Source organism: Varanus komodoensis, unplaced genomic scaffold (genome assembly GCF_004798865.1).
Source record: "Varanus komodoensis strain SLA01 unplaced genomic scaffold, ASM479886v1 scaffold13_1, whole genome shotgun sequence".
Taxonomy (NCBI): domain Eukaryota; kingdom Metazoa; phylum Chordata; class Lepidosauria; order Squamata; family Varanidae; genus Varanus; species Varanus komodoensis.
Window position 1 is genome coordinate 8,137,988 of NW_025335408.1, and position 12,904 is coordinate 8,150,891.

At 41.9% G+C, this 12,904-nt stretch overlaps 1 protein-coding gene across 6 annotated transcripts in view; it reads left to right on the forward strand.

The window, feature by feature from the left end:
* Positions 1-12,904, forward strand: part of FOXP2 (forkhead box P2) — a 502,958-nt gene that overhangs the window by 131,416 nt on the left and 358,638 nt on the right. For 5 of the 6 annotated variants that reach the window (XM_044423000.1, XM_044422999.1, XM_044423012.1 and 2 more), the window contains exon 2: positions 6,477-6,649. The gene's annotated coding sequence lies outside the window, so the exon portion shown is untranslated. Of the gene's footprint in view, positions 1-6,476; positions 6,662-12,904 lie in introns of all 6 variants that reach the window. The other variant, XM_044423001.1, reaches the window with a different exon arrangement.

A 12,904-nucleotide genomic window follows, 5' to 3' on the forward strand; every position in this document is an offset into this window, starting at 1 on the left:
CCCGAGGAAAATAGGGATATGGTTGGTAACCACCCCAGCCGGGGGGAGCACCATATCCCTATTTTCCTCGGGATCATAGATCACCATCGGTCCCGAGGGAAGTACCATCCACCTCCAGACGTACAGAGACGAGGTGCCCAACCTCCCCTGAAACCTCCTCCTCAAGCGAAAACCGGCCACGTTACGTGGAAGACTCCGAGGATTCGGAGGTCGACTCCACATCCCCTGATGTGGCTGTCGCATACCAAGGGCCTGCTTCACCCGACAAACTGCATGTCTCTTTCACAGAGCTCATGTCCCGCTTAGTTTGTTTGCTTGAAATCGAAGCTCATCAACAGCCAGGCCCCTCTACAGATTGGTTTTATGATGTCATTCGGGGAGAGCAGCCCGCATCCATAGCCCTGCCGCTTATAACTATACTCTGCCAGGCTATGGTCCAGCCCTGGGACCAACCGGCCCAACCACAAGCTATCTCCCGCAGATATGAGGCCATGTATAGAGTTCGTGACGATGACATTCCCTTCCTGCTCCGTCACCCGAAACCAAACTCTCTTGTGGTTGAATCATCCCAGGGCAGGGAGTCCAGGGGACATACCGCTCCTCGGGACAAGGAAGGGAGGAAAATCGATATGCTTGCGTGCCGAGTCTATGCGGCCTCTGGACTCGGCATGCGCATATCGAACTACGAAGCAACACTGGCACGTTACTAGTACTTTATCATGCAGACGCTGGATAACGTTGCTTCCTCCGTTCCACACCACCAAGCGGACCTTGCCAGGGTTTTCATTAAGGAGGCGATGCAGGTGGCGGTGCAACAGTTGTCTACCGCTCATCATCATGTAGACACCGATTCAAGGGCCCTCGTCAATACCATCTCATTACGCCGACATGCGTGGCTGTGCAATTGTAATTTCCCCAATGAGATGAAGCGCAGAATCGAGGAAATGCTATTTGATGGTACCGGTCTGTTCCACCAGAAGACCGACCGCAAATTAAAGGCGATTTACGAATCACGCCTAACTGCACGCCGCATGGAGCTCCCACAAAAACGTAAGTGGCAGTGGCCTCGGTCTTCCTACCGGAACCAACCATACTATCCGCGCCAGCAAAACTACCCTCGCCAGCAATATCAACAGCAGCAGCATCAGAGACAGCAAACACAACAGCGTTTTTCCCAAGGCTGTCGGCGATTCGATACCGATAAACACCCACATTGATGGCTTGGGCGAACCATCCTCTCTTTTCCAACACCACCTTCCCTTCTCCCTTTTGGGAACCGGCTCCAGGGCCGACTCCCCATTTGGGAGTCCATTACATCTGATAGGTGGGTGTTATCTATCATCCAGTTCGGATATAGGATAGAATTCGATGTTATCCCTCCTTCGAGCCCGATCCGCTTCACACCTTCTTCATTGGTGCTACGCGATGAGGTCTCCCAGCTACTTCTCAAGGGAGCGATTCGACAATTGTCCTTCTCGGAAGGATTGCATGGATTCTATTCCAGATATTTTACGGTCCCGAAAAGGGACGGTGGTCTTCGTCCGATCCTGGACTTACGAACTCTTAATAAATACATTAAACCAAGGAAATTCCGGATGACCATTTTGCAAAATATCCTTCCGTTATTGAAAAGAGAGGATTGGTTCACCACACTGGATTTAAAGGATGCTTATTTTCATATTTCCATCCATCCTTCACACAGACGCTTTCTACATTTTACTGTCGGATCCGATCTGTTCGAGTTTAATGTCCTACCTTTTGGCTTGGCCACAGCCCCTCGAGTCTTTACGAAGTGTATGGCGCCAGTATGCGCACACTTGAGGACATGGGGAATACAGATATACCCATACTTAGACGATTGGCTAATCGTCTCGCAATCTGAGCAAGCTCTCCTGTCTGATATACAAATGACCTGCGCTTTTCTCGATGCTCTCGGTCTCTGCATTAACTGCAACAAATCGTCCCTTATTCCCACGCAGGTCATCGATTTCATCGGGGCACGACTCGATTCGATGCAGGAAAAAGCCTTCCTCCCACCGGAACGTCAGAATGCCTTATGCAGCCATATTCATCGGATTCGGCTACACGGAACGGTCCCAGCCTTATCCGTTCAGAGACTACTGGGGCATATGGCTGCTGCAATTGCCATTGTCCCGTGTGCCAGACTACGTATGCAACCCATAAAACCGTTTTTCAATGCTGCTTTTCAACCGCAACAAGATCTGCCACCAAGCCGATTCGGATTCCATCTGCAATCCTTCACACTTTAACGCGGTGGACCATCACAGACAACCTGTCAATCGGCGCCCCATTTCGACCACCTCGGCCAGCGACAACTCTGTACACCGACACATCCCTCCTTGGATGGGGTGCGGCATGTTCGGGACTTCGGGTCCAAGGTACTTGGAACCGACGAGAGGCGAGGAAACACCAACTTTCTGGAACTTCTGGCGATTTTCAACGTCCTCAAGGCTTTCGAGTCTGTGTTATGCCGTCAAGTTGTCCAAATTGCATCAGAGAACATAGTGGCAGTTTTCTACATCAACAAGCAGGGGGGCACAAAATCCCCAGCTTTAGCACGCCTATCGAGGAACATCGTGCTTATGGCAGTTCATCTGGCTGGAACCGACAACGTCGAAGCAGATACATTAAGCAGACAGATGTCAACAATCCACAAATGGGAGTTGGACAAACAAATTTGCGAGAAACTCTTCCACTTGTGGGGTTATCCGGACGTGGACTTGTTCACCATTTGAGAGAACAGCCTGTGTACCCTATACTGTTCCAGAGTGGGCGTCGGGCCGGGATCAATGGGGGACGCTCTTATGGTCCCTTGGAGCAACATGACTTTTTATGCGTTTCCCCCGATCCCACTCCTGACAAGAGTGGTTGCGAAAATAGCCCAGGACAATGCCACGGGGATACTAGTGACTCCGTGGTGGCCGAGACAACCATGGTTTGCCACTCCTTTGCTGCTGTCCAGAAGAACGTTCCTTCATCTACCAACTCTTCCGCATGTGTTAACACAACAAGGAGGAGCAATCCGTCATCCGGATATACTCTCTCTGAAGCTGACGGCATGGCGGATCACCTGATTCACGCCACTGAGTCGATACCGGGGACACCTCACCCTACGGGTGACCTTACTCAACAGACGGTATATGCGGCCCCTACTTCGGATTCGACAGCAACTGCCACGGTACCGATGCCTACAGACAGAGAAATTCAGGCGATTCTCAAATCTGCATTGAGACCATCCACTCATCGTTCCTATACGGCTAAATGGAGAAGATTCTCCTCTTTTGCAGAGTGCCATTCCTTTTCCCCTGGAATGGCTTCAGTCACCAATATTTTACAATTTCTCTTGCATTTGCTTCATGAGGGACTTAAACCATCATCCATCAAAGTTTATGCAGCCGCTATATCCCATTATCGTGGCACTATCCACGGATTATCAGTCTTCTCTCAACTGCTGGTTCGGCGTTTCATTAAGGGACTACAAAATCCGTCTATTCGCCCTGCCGTGCCAACGTGGAGTCTTTCCGTAGTGCTCCAAGCGCTTACCAAACCACCGTTTGAGCCTTTAGCAACTGTGGACTTACGCCTGGTGTCATGGAAAACTGCCTTTCTCGTAGCAGTTACATCAGCACGGAGAGCTAGCAAAATTTGTGCTCTCCACATAGACCCACCATTTCTGAACTTCCATATGGAAAAAGTCATCCTTCGGATGGATTTCTCCTTTTTACCCAAGGTGGCCACACTGTTCCACCTGAATCAGGACATCGTTCTGCCGGCATTCTTTCCATCGCCGTTGACCCCGATAGAACGTGCTCTACACACACTTGATGTTTGCCGTTGCTTGGCCTTTTACAGATCCCGCACTGAATCTTTTCGTATTACTAATAGACTTTTTGTTAAATACTCCGAGTGTGAAAAAGGGATCACCGATATCATCTCAGAGACTCTCTAATTGGATCGTCCAGACTATTGTCCTGGCTTATCAGCTATCGAAAATAGACTTACCTGTCTTTCCTAGTGGCCACTCTACACGAGCAGTAGCGACCTCGTCCGCTTTTGCCGCGGGGGTTTTGGTGCAAGACATCTGCAGAGCTGCGACCTGGGCTGGTCCATGGACTTTCGCCAAGCACTATCGGCTTGTTGTACGTGCCAGACAAGACTGCTCTTTTGGTAGAGCTGTTCTCTCATCCGTTCTTCGCTAACGACACCTCCCTCCTCCGACTGTGGTAAGCTTGCGAATCACCCATATGTGTGATGCACAGAGGCCACGACGAAGAAAAGCAGGTTGCTTACTTGTAACTGATGTTCTTCGAGTGGCCATCTGTGCATTCACACAACCCACCCGCCGGCCCCACTCGGTGTCGGTGAGTGGATCTCGTTTTTCTCGGTACCATACTATAAATTGCATCGGTACCGTTTGGGTTATGTCGCTGGGTGGTTATTGTTTTCGGTACCGAAATATAATTTGCATTGGTACTGTTGGGTTATATCGCTGACGAGATATTGTTCTCGGTACCGTACTATAATTCACATCGGTACCATTCAGATATAATTGCGTTTTCTCATTACTTTTATTCTTAACCTCTAGAGGGCGAACGTGCGGTCTTCAAGACTGAGTAAAATGGCGGACACTCTGCTCTATTTATACCACGAAGGGGGAGGGGAGCGGAGTTTTCCCGCCAAAAACCATTATCTTTCTAATCTTCCGGCCTAGGCACTGCACAGGCGCAGCAACCCATATGTGTGAATGCACAGATGGCCAGTCGAAGAACATCAGTTACAGGTAAGCAACCTGCTTTTGCTGGGAAAGGTACCTGGCATACCTTCTCATAGTGTCCCTCTTCCATGCCCACTGTCAGCAGCAGCAATGGGCAGGAAAGAAGTTTCACTGCTGGGAATGGTGCCTGATATGACCACTTGCTGTCCCTCTCTTCTGTGGCCAGAGTTGCTGCCCCTGGCTGCACTGGGTGGGGAAGAAGGTAGGTTGCCAGGAATGACACCTGGTGCACCCACTTACAGCACTTCCCTTCCATGTCCAGTAGCTGCTCTTTTGGATGACTGCACTTGATAGGGAAGGTTGCCAGTTGTGTAACTGTGGTGTCAGTCCGCAAGCATTCATGGATTTCCTTTTGGTTTGGTTCGTTTGCAGAAGTGGGGCAGTCATGAGAAGAAATCTGCAGATGGTAGAGGGACAGGTTCTGAAAGGTTTAATCTGAACCCTAGTCTTTACCAAATTATCCACCTGCCTTCCCTAGTTTTACAGCTTGTTTCCTTGCTATGGAAAGAGAGTAGCCACTGGTTAACAGATCTAGGGTGGGCCAATACAGTTGGTTTTTTCTATGCTGGGCCCAAGATTCCTGCCACTCTCACTAAAGCTATCTAGGAAGTCAGGCTGCCTGATTATTAGATCCTTGATGCTCTAGCTACCCTCCACAGATGTGGGAAGGCTGCATACCACATTCACAAGTTTCATCCCTCTCTGCTCAGTCTCTGATGCTTCTTGCATTTCTGATAGTTTGAGCAACTTAATCTGCTATGAAACGAAATAATAGACTGACTTTAATGTAGGTACAACTTTCTTAGGAATAGGTGCCATGTTGTGAGAGTCACTATTGATGGTTTCTTTTTCCTCCTTGCAGCCATCAATCCTGAGCAAGTTCTATACCTCTGTTGAGACAATGAGTTTATTTGTACAAATTACAATTAATGTTGTAATTTGCAATTTCAGAATCAACTAAAAATGGCTGTAATAGCTACATTTCCAAAGAAGACGAAATTGCTTTGTTCTTAAATAAAACAAAATCAAAGAAAACACTATAGTCTAGGAAAAATGCAAGCAAAATTGTAACTGATGTGTTTGAAATGGAAACAGAAATAGTATCTGATTAATATATCCAAAGTGTTCCAAAACTGAAGTATGGGAACATTTTCAAATTTGCATTTCAAATAACTGCAGAGTTTGCATTCAGAAGATGTTATATATACTGAAAAAGTAAAGAACCAATTTTTCAATAGTGCTGTGGTACAGAAAGCAGAATAAATTATTAAAGCCGTAATAATACGTGTCTTTACCTAGAAGTATGTGCCTTTGAACTTAGTGGGATTTATTTCGGAGTAAACCTGCATTGGAGTGGGTGGCATTACTGTTGTTTTTATATTATCTTTTACTTGCTTTCTCTAATATATCTACAGAACTTTTCATGTGCTATTTGTCTGAAGCATGCTATTGTTCTGCAAATAATCCTCCTGAAAATGCAGTATGTTGACTTTCTGTACATCAAGATCTTTTACAAAGATTTTTACACTATGTTTTTGATCCTTTGTAAATAAAGAATTGCTTTTAGATCCTATATTAAACAGTCAAAGTATTTGGTTGAATTTAGCATTGCACAGAGTGAAACTCAAAGTGGAGTTGAAAAGTAAAAGGCAACTTTCTCTGATCTTACTTCCCTCTGCAGCCCTGTATGCTCCTATAAATTCTGCGTTGAAGGTGGAAGATCTTCCAGAAGAGTGTGGTGCTGGTGCTGGTGGCTTCATAGCAAAGGTGAAAAACACCACCCTTCCTCTGTCCTCCAGCAAGGAACTTCTTTGGGGTTCTTCAACCTCCTGCCAATGGAAGAAGTCCTTCTAGGTGATGCATGATGTAATCTTAGTTTCTGTATTTATGATGATGTGCATTTGTTGATCACTGATTTTCTATCACGATCATATATGTCAAGAGCAAGACAGCAGTATCACATCTTATATGGTACAACAGTTATGAGTGTTGGACTAGGATTTAGGAGACCCAGGTTCTAGTTCCCACTGAGCTGTGAGGCTCATTGAGTGACTTTGACCCACTCACTAAACTAGACTAACCTGCTCCACAGGGTTGTTGTGATGATAAAATGGAGAGGAGGGAGTCCATATGAACTAACTTGGGTTACCTGCAAGAAGAAAAAAGTGGTGTATAATAATAAGTGAAATAAATGTGGCATAGGCATTAAACCTCATGGGGTAAAATGTTAGGAATCCTGCTTTGAAAACATATAAAGTACATTGCAAGTAGGTTTTCCCATGCTTTATTTTCATGATGACTTAAAAATGCCACAGATTTTTCGGTGACTGTTAGTGAACTCCAGCTAAGCAAGCAGCAGTACACAGTTTCATATCAACTATGGAACCTCCATCCTGCAAAGGTTTCCCTTTTAGGTTACTGGGTTCTTTCCCAGCTGTGCTTTATATTCCTTGGCTCTGCTGCCCTGTTTGAAATCCTCTTAATTTTGATTTGTGGATCAAAAATGGGATATGTTCAATGTTGCTTTCCACCCTTGTCCACCCCCCATTTAAAGCAATTATACTTTTAAAAAGTCTCTGTTGATTGTTAACAGGCTTTAAGGCTTTAAAAATTCTGGGATGGAATTGCTACTGAGATTGGAAGGACTAATCTTTTCTGAATGCTGTGACCCTACTTCTCTGGGATGCAGTCTCTCACTGTTGACATGCAGCACCTAACTTCATTGGTCTGAACTAATTTGGCCCTAAGATCTACTATACAGGGTTACACAATAGTAAATCCTGTTGAGCAGAACATGCTTATTCTTATTTAAGGAGGTGGCTTGCTGTAATTTAAGTCAGTTATTTATAGCCACCTTTTGCTCATAGACAGAATATGCTGGGCAGAAGAACAATAGGGATTTTTACTTCTTGAGGCCACTGCTTGTACCCTTTAATGAAGTCCACCTCAGAATGACCCCCTTTTCCTGCTTTCCTGCCTGAGAAGTGGGTAGCAAAACGTGTGGAGAAGGGTGTTATATCTGCAGAATTCAGCACTTTGTTCCTCTCTTCAAAAGTTGTGTTCGTGCTCCGTGTCACTTGATCAAGGAACACCAACACCTTATGGAGGTTATTCAATATACATTTAAAGTCCATCCTCATCATTCAAGTGAATTGACTTGTTTCACTATATACTTTACATATAAGTGTTTCCTATTTCCCACCTCTAAATTGTATGTTCTATCCTTCCCTGTGAAGAGTTCTTGAAACAGGCCTTTATGTAGAAATTTCCTGTTATAAATAATAAATAAGCTTTACATAGCGTGTCTTTAACCTACCATAAGCCCAATTGTTGTGAGAAAGAAAATATTTGTTTTGCCTGAACTATATGTTTTTCTCTTCCTCTTTGTCAGTTCTGAAGTCTCATTCCACCATTCTGGTTTCCATTAATGCATGGTTGTTCACACTGAAAGGCAAAATGTACAGCTTCCCTATGAGGCCACTATTAATTCCACACTATCTCTCTCTCAGAGTAGTGCAGCTGGCACCCTACCCCCAGGAGAACAAGCTCATCACTTCTCCCAGATGCTTGCTCTCTACCAGCTCAGGCAGCAGGAGTCCTAAGTTAGCTCTCAAATATTGGTCTTGCTCATGGCAGCACAGAGTGTGCTACAATGCCTCTGGGCTATCTGAAAATTATATTTCTAGCACAGTAGGAGTGAAACAGCAGAACTGTGGTGGCATTCAAAGATAGGAAATTCATAAGGAAGGAAGAATTCTGTCTTCTCAGTAATAAGCAATGAAGATTTATTTACTTAATCTTTTAAGGTAAAATACAGAGATGGCTGAAATGTAAAAGTCTGAAGAACAATGTACATTCCTTGTTTTCAACAACTTAATTGTGCTTTCAGTTCTGATCAAAGCTGCATAGTCCAAGTTTGTTAAATGCATGTAGAATCTTTCTCTCCAGTTTGACCAGATGGAACTTTGTTTACATAGTATGTGCTACAATTTCTTGCCTTTAGCACTGCAACTTTAAGGATCATCTTTGCACCCAGTCCAAGTATTGAACTGAGTTGATATAAGTTTTGTAGCAGAAGGTTAGCTGCTTTTCAGTTAATATCCCTTTCCTTAGTCTAGATTTATACTGGAACATAGAATTACATAGAACATACCTTTTCCCTTCCAGTCACATTACTAAGTGCTAGAGTTCAGCAACGGATGCATCAGCTGAATTTATTAATGATAGATAATAATGAATATTAAACTTTGGTTTTTTATATAGACACATTTTGAGTAGAAAAGATAAACTAGTCTTATCTATATCAGTGAATGACAATATTTCTGCCTGCTTTTGAAAGCATTAGTAATGTTCGTTTTATGTATCTCATACCTAACTTCTGCATTGCTTTCTTTCAGTAGCATTTGTTCCAGTTATTGGTTGATAGATAAAATACTGAAACTAGAATAAGCAGAGGAAAAGATGATTATAAAATATATAACATACAAAATATATAATCTAACTGTAAAGTAATGATTCTAAAGTTCTTCTGCGTTACCATCCTGTAGAAGAATGATGATTCGAGAGGCCTTTTTTTTTTTAGTACACAGGCATGCATGTGCATGTTAATGATATAATAATTTTGTCTTATTAGAATGGGAATAATTTAGCATCTAGCCTTTGCGTAAGCCATTCTCTTTTTTGTAGTGAGAACAGAATTCATGTGCATAATTTAAGTCTCTGGTCTAGAAATAGAATAAATGACAAGACTTTTTAAAAGGATGGATCATTTCCCACAAAGCTCTCCTGCTCAGATTCTTACATACATTCTCCTTTACAAGCTGCCTAGGTTTCTTTCTTTTGAAAAGGCTGTTCTCTCTGTCCTGTAGCCACAGGGACACATCTGGTTGGGAATGTGAGAGTGCCTTCTTGATGGTTGCTCCCATTCTCTGGAATTCCCCATTCCATTGTCCTTTTTCCAGCAGGCAGTGATAATTTGAGTCAGGTAGGCCTTTGGAATGTAACCTGGTAAACTGCTCAAGATATTTTAATGGGTTGGGCTGTTATATAATAGTTTAAGTTCCTCTGGTAGATCCCGGGGATGTACTTTACCTATTTTAGTCCTGCTTTATACATGTAAGCACAAGTCAATAAATATTTAGTCAAAAGTGGCTTAAAGACTTTAACTAAAATATGGAGTACCAGTCCTGTTTGAGAATTGACTAAATACAAAACTCAAGGTTGAAAGGAGAGGGGAAGCTGTAATAGTAATAAAACTAACACATTTTCAGTAATTCTTCTGGTATCTCAAAATACACAACAACCTTGAATAGAACTTTCTGTTTCAGTAACAGAGACTTGCCAGGAGCTTGGAAGATTTGTAGTTCAGTTGAGCATTGTCTGTAGATTTCCTGTATTTGCTCCTCATACAGAAAATAAAAAGATACTTTGACTTGAATCATGGACCCTGAAGCAACATTCTGATTTGCCTCTCAGAGTCCCCAATGAATGTAGTTTTTTGAAATTGTCTTCATCTATTTCTTTTTTTAAAACAGTAAACACAAAAATATATTGCTTGCAGTCATATTCCAAATGAATGGTCTCTGAGAAACTATTGCGTTAAATACCCATGCTTGCTTTCTATACAAAAATATTTTCAAAAATTTTCCATAATAAAAAAGAGATGTTTTTTCCCTTTGACTTTGAAGTGGTACTTGTTCCTGAGTTGGTTTTGCCCCTTAGTACACATTCAGACCCTGTCCTCATTCAATTATTGTGAGGACTCTGATAAAAATAGGCATAAAAGACACTGAATAGTCTTTGATTAAGTATGGATTTTTTAGATTTAGTTTTTCCTATGTGAAAGCTTTCCAGTAATGGATTATGGTAGAAAAATATTCTTCACTTCTGTGTAATGAATTTGTTTTCAGAAAGTATTTATGTATATTATTCTGTATTATGCAGTTTTGCATAGAATTTCCAGCTACTCAGAGGCTTCTGCCTAAGATTGCCCTCTGAGGAAAGGCTTTCCCCATGCCTTTTCATACTGGAAGTTTTAGGCATGTTTTAGATACTGGGTTTCTGCTTCCAGGAGCTCATACTCTGTAATACATTGCTGCAAAAATGCCCAAACAATCTGGATTATGCTAGGGTCTGAGAGGAGAGAGGGAAAGTGGTGACAGGGAATGCAGAGAACATGGGGTGGTGTTGTGAGTGTGTGGGGAGCTGCTGGAAGTCGTGTGTCTGTGTTGGACTGTCTTGATGACCAGACATGCTTGGGAAGGGTGCTGCTCTGTGGGAGATTAGTGACCAGATGTCAGTATATCATGCCTTTCCTGCTGTTTTTGAAGCTGGAATGTCAAATTGTTATTTGCAAAAACTTACATTCATTTGAAGCTGATCCTGTGCCCATGCTTTAGCAACACCCTGGCATTCAGAAGTTGCTGTTAAAGGTTTCATCACAGATTTTGTGATATCTGATTTGTATAATTTCTCTTTGCCAAACAATATGCTGTCCATTACATCAATCATCATTATCATCATCATCATCATCTCTCCTCCTAATGGTTAAATGGAGAATGTTGTTACATATGACAATAAGAGTAGGATAACTTCCAAGTGGTTAATAATGTTTATTTCATAAACCACTCATGCACACATGTAGATCTGAAAAGAAAAAGCTTTTGAGTTTACTTAAGCATTCACATCAAAATGATTTATATGGACAAAGTATGCCAGGTATATTAATTGATGTTTGAGGAAATGCCTAGCAGCATTATTCCCCCCTTTCTTTTTCTAGTAAAAACTGATCAATATTAGTGATATTTGTTATGTAACTGAAACACTGAGAATAATGTTCTTATACAACTGTTTTAAGAATTATTGAAATAATGCATGGTAAATGTTTTGTACTCTTGCAAGGTATTTATACAAGTACTGTATACTTACATTTATAGATTTAGCTATTTATTTGCTTTTCAGTTGTTATGTGGCATTTCTTGATTTGTTTGCTTTCAGCAAAATGTGGACATTTCAATTTAATTTGATTGGATTCAGCTTGCAAAGTTTCATTTTGTCACTTTAGCACAGTGTAACTATGTAGTTTGCTGCTGTAGAATATTTACTTTCCACTGTAGGTAATATTAATACATAATCAGATATAAATTAAGCCATTCTAATATTTTGAAATTACTTGAAGAAATAGATATGAATAAGAATAAGAAGTTTGAAAATACCTCCAGTGAAGAATGTCTCTGTTTGATCTTCTTGTTCTTTCCTTCAACTCCCTTTATCTACTTATATTCTTTTTTTAAAATTTGTGTCAAACATCTTCATACTCCTATTCCTAAATAATGGTTCCCCCCGAAGGAAATTAGGAGGGTAAGTACTCGGAGGAGGGCTTTCTCTACGTATGAAATGCGCTCCCCAGAGAGGTTCGCCTGGCGCCGTCGTTATTTGTTTTTTGGCGCCAGGTGAAGACCTTTTTATTCAAATGTTATTTTAATTGTTAATATTTATTTATTTATTTTATTCTTTGGCCAGGGCGACTTAATTTATACTGTTAAATTATATTGTTTCATATTATGTTATTTATTTATGATTGTGAGCTGCCCTGAGGTTTTGGCGAATGGGGCGGCATAGAAGTTCCCTAAATAAACAAACAAACAAACAAACAAACATTTTAATTACTTAAGCTTTGAACTATTTGATAGCAGATTCCAAAATTTGGAAGTTCTACGTTCTCTGAAACCTGCTCAGGTGCAACTGAAATCAAGGCTGAAAGTTCTAATTTAGCCATGCCCTCCAAACAGGTAGGCAGCCAGAAAAACTGTGCTGTGAGATTGCAAGTCCCTGTCTTTTCTTGACACCTTGTTTGTAAGCATGGAGAGTGAGGTTTCAGCAGTGACTTTGTAAAATCCGAATGGTACTAATAGTGTTATTTCCATTGTGCAATAAAGCAAGCCATAGAACACTGGACAAAATATTTTTGATGCTCTTATGGAAAAAAGAGGATGGAAAGCTTAGATAGATGTGAGAAGAGAAAAGTTGTTCAGTGAAAAGTCCATGTTGTTTGTATGACAGGAACATTTTCATGTAAGTACAAGCAATAGGTGAAGCATTTATTTTCCA